Source organism: Canis lupus, chromosome 3 (genome assembly GCF_048164855.1).
Source record: "Canis lupus baileyi chromosome 3, mCanLup2.hap1, whole genome shotgun sequence".
Lineage (NCBI taxonomy): Eukaryota > Metazoa > Chordata > Mammalia > Carnivora > Canidae > Canis > Canis lupus.
In genome coordinates, this window is record NC_132840.1 from 4,911,367 (window position 1) to 4,935,250 (window position 23,884).

A 23,884-nucleotide genomic window follows, 5' to 3' on the forward strand; every position below is an offset into this window, starting at 1 on the left:
TAACGAGCTTTAGAAGCCCGGATTGTTGCCGCGCTCCCTGACTGACACCGGCCCAGGCACCGCAGCGCCCGGCTACTGTTCTCGGTGTCGGCTTGGGCGCAACCACTTTGGGTACCAACCCCACGGGAGCCCTGATTTCCCGGAGTATTACAGGTGCACCCTCCCCCGGGGCCAGGTGGGTCGGTGCACGGCCGCCCCAGCAGGGGACGTTCAGGACTTCGGGCGGCCCAGGCGCGCGGCTGCTGGTTGGGCAGCGCCCCCTCGATGCCCGCCGGGCCGGGTCTGCGGCGCCGGGGCCCGGGAGCTCATCGAGCAGGAGGAAAGGACAAAAGGAGACGCACCAAAGAACAGTGTCCGCAGCCCCCGACGGCTGTGGCGAAGGGCTGGACGGAAGACGAAATGGGGAGCAACGGGCTGGGCGCGGGCGGGGGCGTCGAGGCGGCGCTGGCTGCTCACCAGGGGCCGCGGGAACAGCCCGCGGGGCCCTGAGGCTGGAGAGGGCCGGGCCGGGGTGTGTCAGGGACTGCCCGGCGACACGGTGGGGGCCTGCATGTGATCCCGATGGGATGGGGTCATGACACACTGCGGGGGAAGGCCCAAGGGCCCTGGCGGTCCATGCCCCCCCCCCCCCCCCGCCGGGGCACATTAGGCCCAGACCTGCCCCCGCTCCCTCCTCGCTTTTCAATTCGGCTTCGGATGGGGACCCGTGCCTCAGGCCTCCTTGCTGGCAGCCGGGCTCTCCTGGGCCGCCCCGACCCAGCCCTGGCGCTGGGCTCCCTGGAAGGGCCGAGGGGGACCCCCCACCCCCTGGGAGCAGGACTCCTGTGCAAGCAAGGAGCAGGGCCCAGCGGGGCTTCTCTTGCCCTCCACGGCGCCCGGGCAGCCCGAAGGCTCCGGACACGCCCCCCCCCCCCCCGAGGGGCAGGACCAGGACTGAAATCCGTCTTGGTTTCAGGTCCCTGTGGCGAGAGGTCCCTGCTGTCCCGCTTCCCGGGTGGCCCACGCTCCCGTTCCGGGGAAACCACGGAGGCCCAGGGCATGCAGGGCTCACGGGGACCCGGGGCCTTGCCGCCCACCGCGCGAGTGACAGCCTGGGCGCCCGAGGGCAGTGTCCCGCGGGGGGAGCAGGGTGGAGGAGGGCGGCCGGTGGGGGCCCGACGACAGGCTCGGGTCACCCTGTGGCACCTGGGACAGGCCCGGCTGATCCAGGCCACACGGGCGGGCTGCCCCGAGGGCCGCGGTCGGGGCTGGAGCTGCCACTCGAGGGCGCTGAGGAAGCTGCACCTGCGCGGGGGGTGGTGGGTCCTCTTGGCCCGGGCAGAAGGGCGGGGGGCAGTCTGGGTTGGTGGAGCCCCGAGGAGTCCCCGAGGGACCAGGGCTCAGAGTCACGGCTCCCACCGCGCCCTGGCTGTGACCCCGGGCAGACGGCAGCTGTCCCCCAGACTCGGCTCAACCTCCCTGCGCCTCAGCTTACTCCTCCAGAGAATGGGATGCACAGCGTCCCTGCGCGGGGCTCAAGGAGCGGGATGCACAGACGCTGCGGCAGCAGCACGCTGTCCCTCTGGAACACGGCCCTGGGCAGCGGGCACCGCCGGGTGCGAGGAGCCGGCCACACTCGGCAGCGGGGGCCCGGGGACGGAGGCCGCCTCCCCCAGGAAGGCCGCTCGCCCAGCCCACGCCCTGCGATGCAGGCCCCAGCACTGAGCAGCCTGCGGCCTCGAAGATCTTGCAGGCCTAGAGGCGGTAAGTGGCTACGAGGTCACACGGGAAGCCACACCGGCTTCTCCACCAGGCACGTGCCTGGGCCCGAAATACTCGAGAGGCTCACGGGAATTTTTTTTTTTGCCTGATTATTTATTTATTTATTTATTCATTCATTCATTCATTCATTCATTCATTTATTCATTCATTCTTTTTTTTCCGATTATTTTCTTAATGAAGATATAATCGACATATGACATCATATTCGTTCCAGGTGCACAACATACTGGTTAATATGTTTAGACTGCAAGACGATCACCACCATAAACCTGGTTAACACCGGGCACCCCATTTAGCTGTATTTTTTTCTTGTGATGCGAGTTTTTAAGACCCTCTTTCTCGGCAACTTTCAAGTGTACGCTACGGTATCATTAACTGTAGTCACCATGCTGCACACTACGTACCCAGGACTGATTTATTTTATAACGGGGAACTTTGTACCCTTTGATCACCTTCACCTATTTTGCCCACCCCCATCCCCCGACCCCCTGCCTCCGGCAACCGCCAATCTGTTCTCTGTATCCGTGAATTCGGTTTTACATTTTGTTTTGCCTTAAGATGGTACGTATAAGTGAGATCGTATGGTTCTTGTCTTCCTCTGCCTGACATATTTCCCTTAGCATAATGCCGTCAGGGGCCATCCACGTTGGTATAAACGGCAAGGTTTCCTTTTTTATGGCTACGTAATATTCCTGCGTGACACGGTCCTTATCCACTCGTCTGTCTGTGGACATGCTTCCGTATCGTGGCTACTATAAATAATGTGTGATGAACATGGGGGTGCAGATACCTTTTCAAGTCAATGTTTTTGCCCCCTCTGGGTAAACACCCAAAAGTGGAATTACCGGGTCATACGGTAGTTCTATCTTTAATTTTTTGAGAAACCTCCATAGTCTTTTGCACAGTGGCTGTTACCACTTTACATTCCCACCAAGGGTGCACTGAATTCCCTTTTCCCCACATCCTCACACAGCAACTTTGTAATTTCTTTTAAAGTCAGAAGGGGAATTAATCACCTTTTTTTGGAGGGGGGAGATTATATTCGTCTTTATAACAAATCACCCATAGAATATATTTATTTTTTATGGTAGAAGGAGCTCTTGAAAGTGAAGGTACCTGGGGTCCATGGAAGGCATATGGACCCCTCCCCCCCGCCCAAGGCGCCAACACATTGGAGGGAGAGAAGTGACCACCTGTCCCACTGGCCCAGGGAACCCCACCCGGAGGAGAGGACTCTTCTCTACGTATCTAGAGAAATGGGGAAAGAGGCGGAAACCTTGTGCAAGGGAATCCGGATGGAATCACCCCAGGGAGTCCCAGGACTACCAGCAATAAGCTATGGATGGAGCATAAATGGGGGCTGACCTGGGGATGGCTTGGGAGCTTCAGGAGACGAGAGGGAGGGGAGGCGGGATCCTGGCCGTCTTATGAGCCACGCGCCCTGTAACTTATCCTGCAAGAGACCATGGTCTTCCGAAGCTTAAGGTTTTCAAGGTAAGCAACTTTGCATTTGGATTTTGGAGAAATCCTGCAGCAGCTTGGAGGAGAGGTGCCGAGGAGGCCGTGCTCCCAGGAGCCGGGGTGCCGCCACCCTGGCCGTGCCCGGGGGGAGCACGGGGTGCTCACTGCCCTCGCGGGTCCCGCTCCGACCCCAGAGGACCTGAAGGCTCACCAGCAAGGCAGGCTTCTTCTTTGCCCCAAGCCTGACGTCAACGGGTTGGGGCAATGAAGAACAATCCTCCTGGGTCCAGGTTTCAAGTGGAAATTCTGCAGTGAAAGTGGGGAGCGTGGAAAGGCCCGAGACAGCATCTGTTAGGGACAGACACACGGTACTCGGGGGAACTTACTAGACGTTGGTTTAGAGAGGCACCTCCTCACCCAGCCCTTCCTGGCAAGTCTGTGGCCGGATTTTTCACAGTTCATTTTCTTATTAAAAAAAAAAAAAAAGAGAGAGAGAGAGAGAGAGAGAGAGAAAGAAAGAAAGGAAAGAGAATGTATAAGAACTGTTGCTGTGGCAACCTAACAGCCTTTGGAATGGTGCTGAGATTCTAAAATCCAGAGCCTCTTGAAAAGATGAACTCACTGGCCCCTCCGCGATTTTTCTGAAGCTTCCAAATAGAGGCATCTGCCAGGTGTCAGGCTGCAGCCTCCTAGACCCTCGGCAGACACAGCTAATTGGAGGCAGATTTTAGCACGGCCTGTGACCGGTCCTTCTCTGCAGTCTCCGACTTCCTTGAGCTCCGAGGCCCCCACAGGGCACGGGGTAATTTGGGTTAGTAGCCTCCGGAGGAGAGGGCGATTCTCTGGCTTAGGAATCACACGAGGCCACCGAGAGCCGACAGGCCATGGCCTGATTTTTTTTGTCCTGCCCCAGTGGGAGCGGCGGAACCTCCTGGACGGAACATAAGGAAACAGGTGGACACACAGGGAGGTCGGGGGACACCCCCTCACCGGCATAGGAGTCCCATAAAAATAGGAACCGCAGTAGGTCTTATTCCCAGGTGAACACGTGGAATTAGAGCGGGGCAAAGCGTCCGTCGGCGGGTGTTCCATGTGCGAATGAACGGCTACCTGGCCAGGAAGTCCCTCCCTAGAGATCTTCCCCTGCTGCTCTCAGCTCCACCTGCCTCCTCCAGCCGAGATGCATCTCTCTGGCTGCCCCCCCCCCCCAGGTCACCATCACACGGTCTGCAGAGAGCACGCACATGTCTTGATACAAAGCATGAAAGAGGCCGCGAAGGATTTCAATAATTATTTGATGAGTGACTGAGTGAATACCTGAAAACTATCCTCCTGGGCCCAGAGCTCTTGACTACAAAACCATCTCGCACTGTCTTCTTGGGTTACTTCCTGCCTGTCACAGTATTCAGAGTCCCTCTCACGTAGAATAAAACCGTCCCTTGCCATGGCATGCACGCAGGAAGCGCGCAGATGATAACTTGAGCAGTGCTCGGGGGGCTTTGATCTCTGAAAGGAGAGAATCCTACGCCAGGCTTTGAGGTTGCCGCGTTGAAGCTGACAAACAGAAGACCTCTACTGTCTAAAGGGCCGGGTGTCGGAAGGGAAGGGATCAGATTTTACCCGACTGTGTTGTGTGTTCCCACCCTGGACCACTGGGCCCAGAAGGCAAGTGCAGAGAGCTCGCTCACCTGCCCGAGACGCTCACCGCTTGCTGAGTGAGCACGTGACAAGGCAGGGAGAAACCTCTGCCAGGGATGAGCACAGGTGGGTATCGAGTGGCCCAGAGAAGGGCCCGCCCTGCTATCTCCATCCTGGAGGCAGATTTGCTGCTCATGGCATCTCAGAGCAACTGACACAAGGAGGACCATGTTCTAGATTTCCAGGAAACCTGGGGTGTCCAGGAAGTAAGTGCTGGGGAGGCGAAGCCTCACACAGATCTCTGGGTAACTGACATCCAAGCTGTACCTTAATTCGGGATTAAATCCATGCAATCGTTGCACGGAACATGGCAAATGATTAAAAAAAATCAGCTATCTTAGATGATGGGCTTATTTTTTATTTTTTTATTTTTTAAAGGTTTTATTTATTCATGAGATGCACACAGAGAGAGGCAGGGACACAGGCAGAGGGAGAACCAGGCTCCCTGCAGGGAGCTCAATGTGGGACTCGATCCCAGGATCCCGGGACCATGCTCCGAGCCCAACGTTGAACCGTTGAGCCACCCAGGCGTCCCTAGGTGATGGGTTTATAATGAATTCATTGTGTTATTTTTGCAACTTTCTTCAGGTTTGTGATTTTTCTTGATTTTAAAAAAGTTTAAAGTCAAAGGAGAGCAAGTCAAATGAATAAGGGGGAAAAAAACCTAATAAAGGTTTCTTTTTCTAGAACAGCGTGCATACCAGTGTGTGTAGTCAGATACCCTCTACACATGCAGATGTGGAGAAAGTGACTCTGTGGATACGTGTGGTTGTAATAATCATCCAGGAAATCTCTGGACAGCCTCAGAGGAATCCAAAAATAGTAACTGCCTCCGCAGGGAAGGAAATTCATGGATGAGAGGAGGCGCGGAGGGAGACGGGATTCTCTGTAGACCTTTTATCACCTTTTGAATTTCAGACCATCTTCATCTATTGAGCTGTCTTAGCTACTTAAAGATAATAAAGATGAAAACAAACAAACCACCTAGTCACGACCAACAGTGGCCCGAGAACTGTACTGAGCCTTCTCTCTCTCTCTCTCTCTCTCTCTCTCACTTCTGCACTACAAAATCCTTCCTGGCCTTTTCTTGGTAAACTCCTATGCATGCTCCATGTCTAAATCCAAAGGTCACCTCCCCACTGAAGCTTCTCTTGGTTTCGTCTCCCAGAGTCACCCCCTCGACGCTCCTAGGGCAGCCTAGACCTGTCTAGAAGGAGCTTGCATCACGGTTATTTGTCTGCCATGGTTATTTGGCTCCATCACACAGAGGGAAGTTCTTCAAAGACACGGCTTGAGTTTCACTCCTGTATTCCCCCAAAGCATGTGCATTTGGCCCCTTGTTTCATTTCCAGCACCTATTCCAATGGCTAAAACAAGAACAGTCCTCAAGAGGTGGATGGTTCTCTTTGCCTCCTCGCCCTGTGTGTTCCCTCTCACTCAGTGCACACACTCAGCTGCATCCTAATGCCTTAGCCAGAAGCTGCCGGGGCTCCTTCAGAACCCACGTGGAGGTTTAGGCCATGGCCACACCGGGAGAGCCATGATACAGTTGCCCTCTAACTTCCTTAGGACTGCAAGGCAAGCTACGGAAGAACTGGAAGTGTCGGTGCTCAGGAGGAGGGAGGGACCCTGGCCTCCCCCATTGTTGATCGCGTCCCTTAGCCAGTTGACTTTCAGCTCTCTGGACCTCAGGATGCTCGTCTATGAAAGAATCGTGATGACTGCACGTACCACTCCTACCACTCCAAGTCCTGGTGACGCCCGACAAGATCGCGCAGCCGAGCGCAGTGCCTGCACGCGGGCAGGCTCCCCAAACACCAGCTCTCACTGTCGTTACCAGGCGTGGCCTCGGAGTCGTGTTCATCGGTAGCTAAATACAGCAGGATTCAAGACCCACAACTCCCGTGGAAGGTCTGTCCTTTAGCATTGATTGGGGCCGAGATAGGCCCCTCGTGTTGCCCGGCACATGAGCGCTGCCCGTAATTCTCAGCTGACGGCAGGACCCACAGTCACATCACAGGCACCCAAGATCTGCAAAGAAGTCCGCAAGTGGACTGTGTCTGCTTTTTATTCAGGTGACACCAGCTACAGACAGATACTTGGCCTCTTTCTCCACAGTGGCCTACATCCCGAAATAGGCAATGTGCATTCACAGACAGACCCAGCAGGCCCGGGGGGTGGAAGGCAGGCTGCCAACATTTCGAACAAAGCCGAGCCTGGTGGGTATACTTCGGCACAGGTGAGCCGCAGCACCCCCCCCCCCGGCAACCAAAATGGCTTTTGGGGATTGATTTTTGTGCAAATGAAAGATAACTGGGTGACCTGTGACCACTGGGCCCTGCTGATTAGCACTCATGCGTGTAAGCTTTCCATGAGCCTAAGGCCAAATACTTTCCACTTTAAGACCATCCTATCTGTGCCCCAGTGCCCTAGAATAAAGGCCCAGGGAGGTAGCAGGCGGAGAAGCCCTATCCTGGAGCTACCCCAGGTAATTCCTCCCCTGCTCTGAAGAGGGACCCAAGGGAAGTGTGTGCCAGGAATGAGGTTCAAGTGGATCTCCCTGGAGGTCAGCCGCAGAGCTGATCTTGTAGGCCCAAACCGCTTCCCTACCACTTGTTAAAAGCCTTTCTCTTTCTTTATCCCTCTCTCCACCCCATGTCTCCTTTTCCTTCCTACCTGGACGTTGAGCACTTTGTACAGAGCAACTTAACTGTCAGCTCATCGATGAAAAGGGAGGTGCCCCTTCTGCTCTGCGAGCCTACCCGGCACACCGCAGGTGCCTTCCGGAAATGCTGCCATGTGAATTGACGGGGGATCAAGAATCTGAGTCTGGAGCCTAAGCTGTTGGTTAATTGTGTTTTGTTCTTCTGAAACCTTACAGTATAACCACAAACAAGTCTTTCCTTTCTTTAAGGAGAAAAAAAAAAAAAATCCTCTCTGTAAAACAAGAATCTTAGCCCGAAAGATCAAACGGCCATTCTGTTTGTACCACGCTGTGTTTTGTTTTTGTTTTTTTTTTTTTAACCCAAGGGGGTTACAAGCATTAGAATAGTTTACCTTCCTCTCCTTGGAAGAAAGCTAAGCAGAATTCTTCAAAATAGGCGTTCTTAATTTCTAAGCAGAAAAAAAGAAATAGGGATCCCTGGGTGGCGCAGCGGTTTGGCGCCTGCCTTTGGCCCAGGGCGTGATCCTGGAGACCCGGGATCGAATCCCACGTCGGACTCCCGGTGCATGGAGCCTGCTTCTCCCTCTGCCTGTGTCTCTGCCTCTCTCTCTCTCTGTGTGACTATCATAAATAATAAAAATTAAAAAAAAAAAGAACTCTTAATTAAAAAAAAAAAAAGAAATAAAGAAATAAAAAGAAACTAACAGGTATCCTGGAAGAGAAATTAAATTCAAGTACTTTCTATTTAACTTCTGACTCTGCTTCATTGATACCTTATTCTAATTGTCCCTATTATCTAGAAAAATAGGAAATGTCAGTTGCATATTCTGTTGAAGAATTCACAGGGCCGATGAAATGAAGAGACCCATTTGGCTTGGCAGAAATGAGATGATCATCACTCACAGACATGTCTACAGGAGAGATGCGTCTCATCTGCTGAGCCAGGCTTCGGAGCAAATGAGTGCAAAATATGGTAATTTGCGGGGAGCCAGGCACATACTCCAGATCATACTGGTGCTTTCGCAGGGAAGTGCCTCTCCGCTCCCTGAAGGGCATTTTCATTCACTGGCTTATTTCCCATAACAAACATGGGCCAGAGCAAGGCAGAAAGAGTTGGGGAGCTCCCCAAGTTGAAATTTTGTCCTCCAATAGATTCACATTCAAATATGAGTATCCAACACCTGGGAAGTCGCCACAGAGTTAGGGGTCTAGTCATCATCTATGTCACAAAAGCTTGCAGGTGGTGGTGGGGGGACTGGAGCGGGGTGTAGGTAAAGAGTCCCGCCTCCCTTGCAGGAACTGGTTTATCTGTTTGTTTGTCTGTGTTTTTGGTCCACAACAGAGCAGATTGATTCAGGCCTAAGAGACTTAAGCTCCAGCTGAAGCCAGACTTCTTAATGATAAACATTTCCAAGGATAGGGATCCCTGGGTGGCGCAGCGGTTTAGCGCCTGCCTTTGGCCCAGGGCGCGATCCTGGAGACCCGGGATCGAATCCCACGTCAGGCTCCTGGTGCATGGAGCCTGCTTCTCCCTCTGCATATGTCTCTGCCTCTCTCTCTCTCTGTGTGACTATCATAAATAAATAAATTAAATAAATCTTTAAAAAAAAAAAAAAAAACATTTCCAAGGATAAAAATTAAGTCAAATGGCCAGAGGCAAGTGAGTTACCTTCTCCAAGACTCAGTTTTCTCATTTAGCGAATCTTGGACATTTATAATACCTACCACATTAGGTTTCTGCAAGGATTGTGGGAGGCCACAATGTCTTTCAATATCTTATTTGCCTGATGTGTACTAGGCACTCAATACCTGTTAGCTGCCATTTATTATGACTTTTCTCTCTGTAACATCAGCTCCCCTTCCTCATGTTCTAGTCAAAATATAAAGTCTCTATTCATGTGTTTGATGAATATTTATTGGGAACCTACTTTGGTCCAGACACAGTGCTTGCAACTAGGAGCACAGTGGTCCTCAAATAAGTCCTGCCCTCAAGAACCTCCAGGTCTAGCTGAGAAGACAGGTAATCAAATAGACAATTCCAGCCCACTGCTGACAACGCAGTAGATGGTGTAATCTCTGACTACCAACGTGCTGTAGAGGAGATACCCACGGCTCAGCCTTCAGGGATGAGAGAATTCCTTAGAGGTGCTGAGGTCCAAGCCAAGACACAAAGCCACCAAGAGCTGGCTTGCGAAGAGAGGCAGATTATCGGGCTTTGGGGAAGTGACAGTTGTATCCTACAGTATCCCACAGTGGAGGCGTCTGCTAAAGGCTGGGTGGGCAGAGAGAATGGCCAAGAGAGGAGTCCAGACAGTAAAACAGCGGCTCCTACCCCGAGAGGGTCCCAGACATTTACGAAGGAATTCAGATCTCTGACACTGAAAAGATTAAGTAGGAAAGTAGCACGCTATCTGGACATAGGGATGTAGTTTACAGTAGTTGTATGGAAGATGTATCAGGGGCAAGGTGACTGGTCGGGTGGCAACTGTCATAACTCTGGAGAAAGAGGACCAGGCTTATGTTTGCAGGATGGCAGTGGGGAGACAAGAGATATTAAAAAATATATGTATTTCAGAGATAACCGGACTATCATCAGTAGGAATCAACAGAAATAAATTGCTTTTGGAGGTAAGGCACTGAGAGGCATACAGTAGCACCTCCATATTTCTGACCTGGATGAATTTTGATGCTACCCCGAAACACGACATAGAGGACAAAGTTACGTACTGGGCCTCTGCATTTAAGGCATCTGTTGGACATCCATATGGAGATGAGACACAGACATACAGATTGATGGACTTAGAACCCTAAAATGTAGGGAGTCATGCCAATAGAATTATTTCTTACATTCTATCTGGATAGCTGGATGTTCTGTAAAAATAGCTCTAGTTATCACTGACAAGATAGATAAGATAAAAGGATTCACAGAATCCTAAAACTTAAGAATGGTTAATGCCCCTAGGTCCAACTACCCTGTGGCCTGGAGAGGAGCTCATTAATCGAAGGGCACAGGGACAGTGAGGGGCAGAGCTGGGCCTGAGATCTGAAATCAGCCTTTTGGCTTATGATCTTGTGGTCGGTCTTTGGAGGTCTAAAAGGTTCAGCCTCCTGGCCATGGGATATAAGCCTCCCTGTTCATATTTATAGAATTCTCTTCAAAAGAAGAAAAAGAGGAAAAAGCAACATGGCAATTGTCTTAGTCTGCCCAGCTAAGTCTTTCCTTAGGAACCCAGTTCCTTTTTGCTCCTCTGAGTTTTCTAGTCATTCCTCTCCCACAAATATACAAACAACAACAACCACAAAATCCATCGCCCTTGTACTAGTACATAACAGGTGTTCACTAAAGAGAACCCAAGAACAACAGCGAATAATCACATTCTTCAGAGACTCAGAAAGTAGGCCAACTTCCGTCTCAGATTCTGCTTTTGATTTGACGCAGGTTTGACCAAAGGCAGGTTGGAGGAAGGGAGGGGCCTGCTGGGCATCATTTCCATCCCCACATTCATAGTACAGTAAAGTAGCTCCATCTTACCTTCTTCACCCATTGGATACCTGCTGCCAATTCCTATAACACACTCCACCCATCGGATTGGTCACTCAACAAATGACAAGCGGAACGAGTGTCACAGGGCCACGGAGTCGAAAATACGGTGATTTCTGCAAAAAGTGAAAGGATCATTATTAACCTAGAGGCGACATGAATCAATGAAATGACACACTACTAGACACCGGGGATACACCGTTGCGCAGACAGGCTTTTCTCTTAGAGCAGAACAGTCCAGGTGTGGAGAGAAAGGTGTAAGCAAAGTATTGCCATTGTGCGAAAACTGGGGAAAACCTGCCGTGGGTTTAGAACAACCAAAAGATGGTGTGACTAACTCTATGTGCACTTAGTACTTTGACGAAAAGATAAGAGCAGCCATCATCCAGCCCCCTACACCTTGCTACGGACGTCACATACATTTGCTCTGCCACGAGCAACAGACCTGTGGGGGGCGGATAGCAACTCTCGGAGCCTATTTCTGAGATGACCCACGTTCTATCTGAGTCCAAAGTAGGTCCCCTCTCTCTGCAAGGGGGAACCACTGTTCTGGTGCTGCCAGAGCCTTGTGCAATGACAGTCCCAAGGGCACAGAGGGACAGCGGTGGCTGCGGTGACAGGAGATGTCATCCCTACACCAGCAGGCCTGAGCACGGGGCGGACAGAGCCGCAATTCTTCCTCGAGACTACATTCTTCTCCGCCCCCTCCCGCGCTACAGCACACTCTGGATTTCTGTGTGGGGGCCGTGTTCCGCCTGGATTCTGGTCTGATTCATCCTCATATCTCCCAAGTGTCTAACACATTCCCTAGCCCAGAGCAGCTGTTCAATGTATGTGTGTTCAGTGAATGAAGAGAGGAATACGGGGCGTCTGAACAGCTGTCGTCTTCAAAAACTGAGGCACCGAACCAAGGAAGGTGGTTGCTGGCATAGCTTTAACACAATGGCACGAAGGATTTCTTGAATGTCCTTCATCTCCAGGGTTTCTACCTTCTAGGATCAACCCAGACTGCATTAGCATCTGAAACAGCTCCTGGGGCACCCGGGTGGCTCAGTGAAGCGCCCCACTCTTGGTTTTGGCTCAGGCTGTGATCTCACGGTCATGAGGCCGAGCCCCGCATCCGGCTCTGCACTCAGCGTGGAATCTGCTTGGGATTCTTTCCTCCTCCCTCTTCCTCTGCTCCTTCCCCTTGCTCTCTCTCTCTCTCTCTCTCAAATAAATAAAATATATATTTTTAAAAAGAACGGAAATAGCTTCTTATTTGACTTTACTTATTATGCTTCTTTTTTTGTTTCCAAATCCACTTTTCTTATCTCATCTTGGTTCCACCCAACAGTTCCTCCTCATGCACCATGCCTTCCTCCCCAAAACAGCAATGACAGCAGCAACAAGCAAACACCCTCCTTGGTGAAGGGCTACAGATAAATTACGTGTCTAAAATGCGTCCACAGCATCTCGATATGGGGATTATAGCAAGAACAAGGAAATTTCCCACTGTGTGCTATTTCCAGGATGTTGAGGACAGAATAGCAATGGGATTATTCACAGATGAACATGGAGTCAGACAGAAAAAGCCACCTGGACGATTCAGAGAACACATAACTGATGAAGGTCCCTACTTTGCAACCACACTCCATGTTGAGCCAGTCTTCAAAAACGGCCCCCTCCCAAATGAACCATATGTCTCACATATTCATGCCCCAGGGCCCCTCCTCTGTGAATCTGAGTTGTCTGTCCTTGGGTCACCAATGAAACATAGCAAAGGGACACTCTATGATTTCGAAACCAAGTCCTAAGAAACCTTGCAGCCTGCCTTGTGCTCTCGGAAAGCTGCATCTGGAAGAAGTCAGCGGTCATGTCAGAGGTCTAAAGACTCTAGACCCAGATGCTATGAGGAAGCCCCAGGTAGCCATGGGGAGAAGCTGCATGGAAAGAGAGAGAAAGAGAGAGAGAGAGAGAGAGAGATTGAGAGGCCCAGCCATACCTAGTTATTCTAGGCATCCGAGCTAGGGTGCCAGCTGGGAAGCAAAGATGCCATCTTGGACATCCAACTCAGTCAACCTTCATGTGCCTCCACCATCTGACTACACAGCGTGAGAGACCCCAAGTGAAAACCACCCAGATGACTTCACTAAACTCAACTATAAAAGGTAATAGTGAATTGTTACAAGCCGCTAAATTGAGGACCGTATGTTCCTCAGCAGCGGATAACTAGTTCGCCATAAATGGAACAGGCGTCTGCCACGGCCTCACTAATGCATTCTCTTTAAATACGTGTCACCACTGTGGTTGTCCTAAGCCCCTCCGAGTATCTCACCCCACTACGCGAAGGGTGAGACTCTTGGCCAAGGTGTGCAGCCAACAAGATCCGAGGTGGGACCAGAATTCAGCAGACACGACAGGCTCTGCTCCTTCTCTTGGCACCCCCAGTATGCAGTCAGCTCGTAATACAGCTGTACCTGTAGCCAGCGTGCTTTTAAAAGTTTACTTCTCAAATTCATAAAATCTAATTGAACTCCCACTTTGCCTTGCACTGCTTACTTCCCTGCAAAGTATCCCCTATAAAATCCCTTTCACCAAAAGTCTGCACAGACAATTAAGAGCTTTGGAAGGAAAGCAAAAATAGCTGTGTGAATTGTCTATGAATTCCGAGGACTGCAAGCACTCGAGAGAGACAGGATGTAGGTTGTGTGGAAATGTTGGTATACAACTGTACCGTGCTTCTTAGAAAAGAAAACAAAGGCTTAAAAAAAAAATCTTAGCTGTCTCTGTGCTTTCAGCAGAGTTGACAGGAAGAGAGCTTGTTGGGGCTGAGAGGTCCTTGCGCGTCTACCGCCCATCTTCTCTTTCCACTAGAGTCCCTGCCTGGAATGTTGACTTTCCTTCCTCTTCCCATGACTCCCCCAGACCTGGAATCACGCGTTCCCTTCTGAGCCATGGAAATCCAATGTAGCCCCGTGGCATCTACCCCCACCTACTCTCAGACCATCTCCTCGTCCTCTCTCAGGGCCATCATGAGCCTGCTCCGAGGACAGGGTCACGGCCTTCTGCGCCCCGTGTCCAGCACTGTGCTCAGCCACCGGCAGCCCTGAGCCCCCTAGGGGCACAGACGCCTCCTGCCGTAGATGACTGCGGAGAGACTGAGAAATCGGGGGAAAGAACACGGAAGCCAAGGGCATCGAGAGGTTGGGGAAATCTCTAGCAAGCGTACAGAAAGCAAGGAGAAAAGCCAGGGAGGGAGGGTGGCACATTTCCCTTGCTGAGCTCTGAGTGTTGAGAAGGTTCCATACATGCAAGTCCATAGGCTTCCCTTTGACCCAGAAGTCTCTCTGTCCTTCTCTGAGGGTCCCTGCTCCAGATCAAACGCCTTGGCCTACAGATCTGCAAGTGTGGATGCTCTTCAGGAGCGTGGACTCAGCCAGGCCAGGCATGGGCTGGGATCTTGTTAACGGTACAGGGGCAACAAGGACAGCAGGAGGTAGTGCTGGGGGGGGGGCGGCAGGAGGGTAAGGGCTGGAAGTACGTGCATTAAGTTAAAATAGTTCCCACCTCACTGACTCCATCAACAGGATCCTGGGTCACCTGCTGTGTGTGCGATGCTGGTGTAGGTGGGGGGCAGGTGACAGGTGAAAAGGCCAGGAGCTGTCACGGAGGGGAGCAGGGGAGCCCAAGGGCACAGGGACAGCTCCATTTTATAGACAGAAGAAACCAGCTAAGCGGTAAGTGCCCACGTGCTCAGAGCCGGGGAGCGGCATGGCCCGACGGGTCACCAACAACCCACCCCTCTCCTGGCGGATTTGAGGCCTGCTTCCGGGGGGAAATCATACCCACCCCTCTAGGACATCAGCCCAGAAAACGTCTACTTTTTTAGTAAAACGACACAACAGAGAATCTCCAGTGCTTTGGTAGGGAGCTGACTGGAACGAACGGTGACTCAGTAGATTAGTATTAAACCAACAGATGAAATCTCCGGTTTCGGAGGCTGCCACGTTCTGGCAAAGAAGCCCAGAGAGGCCACACGCCTTCCAGCTGGAGTGGAGAGACCAAGTGGTCCTGTCGTCCCCTGTCGTCCCCTGAAGCTGCTGCTGTGTCTTGTTCTGTGGGCAGGAGAAGGGGCAGCAGAGGGGCGCCTGGCTCTGCCCCCGCCCCCCCCCCCCCCGCGACAGGGCCTTCTTCCTTTTGTGGGTGTCCTGTCTGCCTGACATTGCTGGAGGGATGAATAAACACCATTAATAATCATCACTGGGTGTTTCTCTTTCCTGTTACGGCCCAAGTTCCAAAACCATATGGCGAAGCATATTTTGTAAGATAGGTTTATGGATTTTGAATTTTTTTGAAAAAAAAAATAGTGAAGGGGAGGAGTGGGCTCTCGAATGCGAGGAGACACTCGGTTGGAGGGCACGCTTCGCCCCTCCGAGCCCTCTGACTTGGGGCAGGCGACTCCGGGCTGCACTTCGTCACTAGGCAATGGGAGTAGCGACCGGTTGGAGGATGGCGCTCCGTGGGCAGCTGTGACCGCGGGGAGACGCCCGCTGTGTTCTCCGCCGGGCATGCGACCTAAGGGTTAGCTTGGCCCTTTACCGTGAATCCGCCACTCAGACGGGCCCCTGGCCCGGGCGCCACCCACAGAGGCCGGCGCTCGGCTCCGCGCAGCACAGACCCCGCGCACGGGGTGTCAACCCGGTGGACGTTTCCGACACCAGCCTTTCTCAGATGGAGACACGGCGCCTCAAGACATTTGGGGGACCCTCAACTTCCCGGCGCCGCTCGGACGCCTGCTCCCACTGAGGGTGGAGGACTGCCCGGGGCTCACGCCGGCCTGCAGAACCTCCAGCCCGGGCCCTGCGCCGGCGGGGATGACGGAGGGGATGACAGAGGGGATGACAAGGGGGATGACAGAGGGTGATGATGGCGCGGATGACGGGAATGAGGGTGGGGATGACGGCGGGGATGACGAGCGGGGATGACAAGGGGGATGACAGAGGGGATGAGGGTGGGGATGATGGCAGGGGATGACAAAGGGGGATGATGGAGGGGGATGACGGCGGGGATGACAGCGGGGACGAGGGTGGGGATGACGGCGGAGATGACAGCGGGGATGACGGCGGGGATGACAGCGGGGATGACGGCGGGGATGACAGCGGGGATGAGGGTGGGGATGACGGCGGAGATGACAGCGGGGATGAAGGTGGGGATGACGGTGGAGATGACAGCAGGGATGAGGGTGGGGATGAGGGTGGGGATGATGGCCGGGATGAAGGCGGGGATGATGAAGGGGGATGACGAAGGGGGATGATGGCAGGGATGAGGGTAGGGATGACAGCGGGGATGATGAAGGGGGATGATGGAGGGGGATGACGGCAGGGATGATGGTGGGGATGACGAGGGGGATGATGGCGGGATGACGAGGGGGGGATGATGGCAGAGATGACTGTGGGGATGACGAGGATGACAGAGGGAGATGACAGTGGGGATGACTATTGGGATTATGGGGGGATGAGGGCCAGGATGACTGTGGGGATGACTGCTGGGATGATGGCAGGGAGGCAGCGGGGATGACTGTAGGGATGATGGTGGGGATGACAGCGGGGATGACGGAGGGGGACGATAGCGGGGATGACGAGGGGGATGATGGCGGGGATGATGGCGGGGATGAGGATGACGGAGGGGATGGCGGCAGGGATGACGGCGGGGGATGACTGGGGATGACTACCGGGATGATGGCAGGGAAAGCGGCAGGGGATGATGGCGGGGATGACTGTGGGGATGACTATCAGGATGATGGGGGGATGAGGGCGAGGATGACTGTGGGGATGATGGCAGGGAGGCAGCGGGGATGACTGTGGGGATGAAGGCGGGGGATGATGGTGGGGATGACGGGGGGATGACGGCAGGGATGACGTCCAACGTCGGCCCGCAGTTACGGGAAAACACCCCGAAAGCCGTCCTGGCCTCCAAGCGGATTGGCCACAGCGGCGCTTTAAATCAAACTCTTAACACGCTGATCTTTATTTCCCTGGAGCAGCTTTTCTGAGTGAGCCATGCCTTTGGAGGCACCTAACACAAAGTGACAACCTTCGCCGTTTTCCAAAGCGCGGTGGCCGGGCGCAGAGAGAGCCCATTGTCACCATGGTAATTACCGCACAATACCTGGCGGCCAAGGGCCGGGCAGGAGGCGCGGGCAGCGGCTGAATCCGGCATTGTCCGGGCCCCATAAAAAGATCAGAAGCCCTGAAAAGCCAGGGAGCGGGATCTCACAGCTCTTTCGCTGGGCCCTGAAAGGACCTTTGTGCTGCCACCATAAATTCTGGGTTCTCCGGGCACTTGACAACTGAAGCCGGGGACAATAGAATTCTTGTGTCCAACAAAACACTCCTTGTCCGATGCCAGTCTTATCAGCCGCATTTACAAATGTCTTTCGTTGTACCCAAATAATTCCCCATTAGAAGGACTATTGGGAGCAGAACTAAATAAATATTCACAGCCTTTGTGATATCGTTGGGAAATGAATAAACAAACAGTCATCTAGCATATGAGCAGAGCCTCCTGCTACTCTACATTTTATCCCTATTTCTTGCCCAAATGATGTCGTTTCGATTTCTCTCCCTTAACGTGTCAAGAGCCGTGACACTGGAAGCGCCGCTCTGACTCGCCACCTCCTGCGCGCCCCGCTCCGCACCCCCCGGGGCTGCCCCCGCGCTGCTCCTTGGGTTGATCGGGCCAAGGCCCCGGGGGGGCGGGGGGGTCCCACCTCCCCACAGACACGGGAACCCAACCTCGGGGGAGGTAAGTTACTTAGGCAACACAACGAAGCTAATTAATAGTAAAATACGAATTCAGATCTGGGGGTCCCTGGCTCCTAAGGCTCCGCCTCCCCGCTACGCCTTGATGGGTTCCCTACCGACCAGAAAAGGAATAAAACATCAGAAAAAGGGGAAAATCTAAGCACATCCACCGTAACGTCACCAACGCACACGGAGTCTGTTTATAAACTGTTCCAGAACCTGAGAACACTTAGCAGGAAAATAAAGAGGCTTTCTTCAAGAGAGTATATTTTACTTTTGCCCTAGAATACCAGCAATTTTGCTTTTTAACCTTCCGAGGGGAGGAAGCGGTGGCAGGCAAACAAAAATAAACACAAGCCAGCTTCGGGAAGGTTTCAGGGATGTCTATGCAGTCACACTGGTAAAGTCTTAGAAAGAATCAGGGATTAAGAAAGCAAGCGGGGCGCCTGCAATCACGACCGCCCAGAACAACACTTAAGCCTCCTACTGCGGTTTATTTTATTTTATTTTGCTTGTCTGTCTCCTTGTTGTGAACGAACAGATCTCTCAGCATTTGACGGGAACGCACACAGCAAAGCAGAAACTCCCTTCCTGATGGAAGCACTGACTAGGAGGCAACACTCTTTACATTAAAAAAAACAAAAAAAAATCTGACAATATTAGAGCTCTACATGGCTTCCTGTCGGGTCAGGAGTCGTCTACGCGGTCTGCCCCTTCCAATGTTGCATCCAAGGAAACTCCGAGCTTCCGGAAGACAGAAAGGTGAGATGTAATATCTGACACTCATTTTTGTCTGGCCCGGGTCAGTACATGGTAACCCTCGGCAGAGCTCGGCTTATTGGACCAGTAGATGAATGGTAGTAGTTACAGGGAGAACCACCAGGAACCTGGACTCTAAAACTTTTTGGACATGAAAATCTACCTTTTTTATCTATTTGATGTCAAAGTACAGGTAGAATTTATCTTTTTTTTTTTTTAAGGACTTCAATGATGTGCTCACTTGGCCCAAATTGTGTAGCCTTGGTAAAAGCGATGTTGAGCTGTTCTGGTTTGTTTCCTAAAATACCTAACATCTGTGCCCAAGAATAGGCCATCATTTTGCAAACAATTGGCTATTAACAAGACCAGGTGACCAACAGGTACTTCCTGACGGATGGTAAATCCAACAACGGAGTTTGAAAAATGTGATCGATATTTCCCAAACGCTTCAGATGCCAAGTGAAGCATTTAATCATCTTTGAGGATTTAAGGGCATGGTTACAGCCATGTACACATGACGCGAACTATTTCAGCTCTTCTATCCCCCCAGGAGCCAGGTGTTATGTAGACACAACTTAATCCAAGCAAGCAGAGAAGATTTCTAACATTTATTGAGAGTTTGTAACGTGCCAGGTCCTGAGCTAAGTGTGTGAGAGAGAGAGAGAGAAATAATCTTATACATCAGGTACTATGATTTTCTTTATTCTGTAGCTAAGAAAGGTGGAGTAAAATTGCCCTCATTCACAGAGCCACAGAGCACGGAAGCCAGGATGTGGACGCAGGGAGTTTGAATATATTTCTTTTTTTTAAATTTTTATTTATTTATGATAGTCACACAGAGAGAGAGAGAGAGAGAGGCAGAGACACAGGCAGAGGGAGAAGCAGGCTCCATGCAGGGAGCCCGACGCGGGACTCGATCCCGGGTCTCCAGGATCACGCCCTGGGCTGAAGGCAGGCGCCAAACCGCTGAGCCACCCAGGGATCCCCAGGCCTGAGATTTTAATAGTTCATCAAATCTGGGGAACTTCTACACAAACAAGAAATCAACTCATTTTCAAAATGCCATATTCACACACACACACACACACACACACACACACACAGAGCAGAGCTTTTGCTCCGTGCTGGAAGTAGGCACAGCCTGCTACCACCTCTGAAAGCAAGAAAAGCAAAACGCCCCGTCCACAGCAATGTGAATGATTTATGATATAACAGGAGAGCGTCCTCCCTGGGGCCATTATGCTTGGAAAGAAACAAAGTCGCTCAAAAATTAAGTGGGACTGTCCTTTTGCAATGTAAAATTAATGGCATTTCCTTAAAAAAAAAAAAAGCCATTTTGGCATTCACCTCCTCTGAGACACTGATCCTAGCGATCACAGCTGTACACACTCATAATGTTCATACGCATCACGAAGGAAAAAGCACGTATATTTTCTTGCCCGTTGTATGTCCACTGGACAAAGGTGCAAACTAAATGCTCCCAGATAGCTTTGGAACAATGGAGCTGGTAAATGAAGGACTGTGTCCCTGATCCTGAGGTCTCACCTACATGCAAGTGCCTCTGACGGCCCACTATCGGTTGTGACTTATAATTTTCTCCAGGTACAAATGCAAATTTGGCCACAGAGGGGCTGACACGAGCCAGCGAGCGAGTCTAGCAGGCACCCTGCATCCTCATCGCACCTCATTAAGTCCAGTGGATTCATTCGGGGGCAGCAGCGGAAGCGGGTCATTAAAATGTTTCAGTTATAGTTTGCTGCACTTTATTGGTGGAATAATATTCTTCACTTGTATACACAAATTGTGACATTCTTGAAGATCTAGGGAAAACTCACGTGCCAATACCAAGCATCTAATATCCCCATAGAAAGCTTTCTCCAGGACGCACCTCCCAGATTCACGGATGTACACCCACCCTCAAAGTTTCATTCCTTTCCTTCTTTTGTTTTCATCTCTTTTTTAAATACTCAAATAATCACCAATAAGGTCTGCTTTTACTAATTCCATTGATAAGAACGAAGAATAAAGACCAAAATAGCATTATCAGCAGCTGTGTAGAGTTGGGTCATTTCCCGGGCTGGGCTTGGGTCAACGGCGTGGAAGTGACAGGCAAATGTCTTGGCTCTGGGACATCTTCCATTGCAACTTTCACTTATTAAATCTCTCTCTTAGGACTTCATCCAAGAAACCACACTGGATTTTCAAGCAGGTTTTCTCTATGCCTTCTTGGCTTTGATATCCGTGGTTGTCGGACACTCTAAGTATGTAAAGTTACACACACACACACACACACACACACACACACACACGTATTACTCACTTGTTGGTTTCTCATCTCTGAGAAATACTTAAAACACATTTCTTATCTGGCAACTTATAAAATGAATTTTGACACAGGCTACTGGGGTGGATGTGATGGTCACTAAGTTTCTTTCCTGTTGGGAGTCTACAGAATTCTAAAATTGCAAGAATCAGTTCCCTCCCCGAAAGCAGCCCACCATCCCCCTGCAGAGCTCCGACCACACTCGGGGGACCACTGAGCTAGAGGGATCTCTAGGCCCTATTCGCTCTCTAACAGTGTTTCATGGGCCCACCCTGGTGCCATGATGAAGACCATCCATACAAGGACGCTTCATGCTCAGAAGACGGTGAGGATGCAAGGGGCCCCGCGGTAGCTGGTGGAGTGGTGACGAACAGCTACAGCTAGGTTTCATGGTCCCTGACAAGATGGACTGGTCCCCTTGAAGAAAGGCAGGAGACCCTCTCCAGGGGCCAAATCAAGTGGTTACGACAGCAAGCAAACAGAGGGAGAGCCCGGGGAGGGGGTGAGGCAGATGGAGGGAAGCACGGCCCCTGCTGGGAGATGGAATTCAGGTCGGGGAGGCCCGCTCCCATGAGGGCTCTACTACTCAGCAGTCCCATGACTTAGGACTCTTACCTACAAAACGGACGTTCTTGGGACACGTGAGAGAGATAATGCACACAAATTATGCTAATGTTTCCGGCACAGACTTACAGTTCACTAAATATTATCAGTCAGCATCATCGTGAGCAAAAACTTATCAGTTTTTAACCACAAGGACTCTATGTTAAGAAATATTAAGGGGCTCCTGGTGGCTCAGTTGGTTAAGTGTCTGCCTTTGCCTGAGGCCATGATCCTGGGGTCCTGGGATTGAGTCCTGGACCGGGCTCCCTGCTCAGGGGGGAGCCTGATTCTCCCTCTTCCTTTGCTGTTCCCCTTGCCTGTGCTCTCTCGCTCTCTCTGTCAAATAAGTCAATAACATCTTTTAAAAAAAAAAGAAAGAGAGAGAGAAAGAAAGAAAGAAGAAAGAAGAAAGAAAGAAAGAAAGAAAGAAAGAAAGAAGAAAAAAAGAAAGAAAGAAAGAAAGAAAGAAGAAAAAAAGAAAGAAAGAAAGAAAGAAAGAAAGAAAGAAAGAAAGAAAGAAAGAAAGAAAGAAAGAAAGAAAGAAAGAAAGAAATAGGGACGCCTGGGTGGCTCAGTGGCTGAGTGTCTGCCTTCGGCTCAGGGCATGATCCCAGATCCTGGGGTCGAGTCCCCCATTGGGCTCCCTGCATGGAGCCTGCTTCTCCCTCTGCCCGTGTCTCTGTCTCTCATAAATAAATAAATAAAATATTTTTAAAAAAATAAAAAAAATACTGAAGAAATGAGTGCAACGCCTGACCCAAGAGGAGCCCCACAAAATTGCTACTATTATTTTTGACATTAGATGACAATGAGGCAGGACGTCGGCAATTCTCTTCCAATCCAGGTCTCAACAAAGAGAAAGTCTCCATTTGTACTAATGCCTGAACAAGCATCTCTTTTTAGAAAAGGTTGTCTCAGGTCCAGAATAGATTTGATTATATCGTTTCTTTCAATTATATCAAGTTGGGGGCTACTTTCCATTTGTCACAGGAGGTACTGGTTTATCGGTGACAGTGATATAATTTTCCTCCAAAAATATTTAAAAAACACCATAATGAGTCAAAAGAAAATATTAAGCAAATAATTGTGTGGGTGGCACCTCAATATTTTGAAGACAACCATGAATGGCTTAATGATTATTTTACAGATGGGGAGATTAAGCCCTGAGTGGGAAGTGGGTGAAGAGGAAGGTCCACGTGGACCCTGCCTCTGGCGGCCCAGGCCTCTCTGCAGCCCCTCACCCATCCCACGGGCTGGGCCACGTGTGGGGAGGACGGTGAGGAATGACTGTGCTCCTCTTCCAAGGGTGGAAATGAAACTCAAAGGAGGGGACAAACGTCAGCCGAGACCTGGGGACAGAGGCAGGCGCAGAGCCTAGTAGCTCTCCAGGAATCCAGGTCTTCGTGGAGAAGAAAGTAGGCTGGAAGGCTGGAAACACAGGCACCGAAGCCACCTCGGTACGTCTCTCCCTATAATTCACGGCCTCATTTTACAGATACTCGCCTTTATTCCCACGAAGTTTAAGGCCCCCCGCAAAGATGTAGGGTCCCAGAAACAGCCGGCGCTGCTGTTTCACATGGTAAAAGTGAGAAGAGGAGAAATGGCAGCAGGAAGGGGCAATCGGGACACGGGGTCGGGCGCCAAGCCCGGGCGGAGAAGTCCTAAACCCGTCGGGGCCGCGTGGCACCAGGGGCCGAGGACACGCAGCCAGACACGGGAACGCAGAGCCCACCCAGGGAAGACTGGCCTTCGGGTCCACCGCAGCCAGACGCTCCGGAGACAGACGCCGGACGCCCCTCGGCCCGTTGCTGCCGCGCGGACGCCCGACCCTGCCCCCCAGCGAGCAGCAGCCTTAGCGCGAAGATAATCGAACCAGAATCCTGGGCGGCAGCAGCGGCCCGAGCCCAGCAAGCGGCCGGGGCCTCCCATGGGGGCGGCCTCGAGCCACGGAAGGGCCCGGCGTCTGGCCCCTGCTCTGGCCCTGTGCTCGGCTGCTCAGTGCACGGCCCCTGCTTGCAGTGGGGGACCTGAGGACGCAGAGGATGGTGGCACCCCGCGGCCTCCAGGCCGCCAGGGCCCAGCCTGCTGCCCGCTGCCCTGTGACCGCCCGCCCTGTCGCCGTCCGGGTGGCCCTCCGGCAGGGGGCCAGCAGGCTGTGGCCTGGCCTGGGGCAGCCAGGTTTGCGCCCACTCTGCCCGGCTCCTGCGCCTACCTTCGCCTTTGCACAGAGCGCGCGTCCCCCTTGTCTTCTCCAGGAGTGTCCTGTGTCCTGCCGGGCCCTGGCCGAG

At 52.0% G+C, this 23,884-nt stretch overlaps 1 protein-coding gene and 1 long non-coding RNA gene across 6 annotated transcripts in view; one reads left to right on the top strand and one right to left on the bottom strand.

Annotated features, from left to right (window-relative positions):
* The window catches only part of CDH11 (cadherin 11), a 149,162-nt gene that overhangs the window by 73,583 nt on the left and 51,695 nt on the right, over nt 1-23,884 (bottom strand). For 3 of the 4 annotated variants that reach the window (XM_072813966.1, XM_072813970.1, XM_072813978.1), the window contains exon 2: nt 11,118-11,242. The gene's annotated coding sequence lies outside the window, so the exon portion shown is untranslated. Of the gene's footprint in view, nt 1-3,608; nt 3,740-11,117; nt 11,243-23,884 lie in introns of those variants that run through there. The other variant, XM_072813977.1, reaches the window with a different exon arrangement.
* On the top strand, nt 3,820-7,871 carry LOC140626298 (uncharacterized). 2 transcript variants are annotated; one of them, XR_012025483.1, is made up of 2 exons: nt 3,820-7,159; nt 7,621-7,871. It is a non-coding gene; the product is annotated as an uncharacterized lncRNA (long non-coding RNA). The 2 variants fall into 2 exon arrangements; XR_012025487.1 differs by having other exon boundaries at nt 3,820-7,139.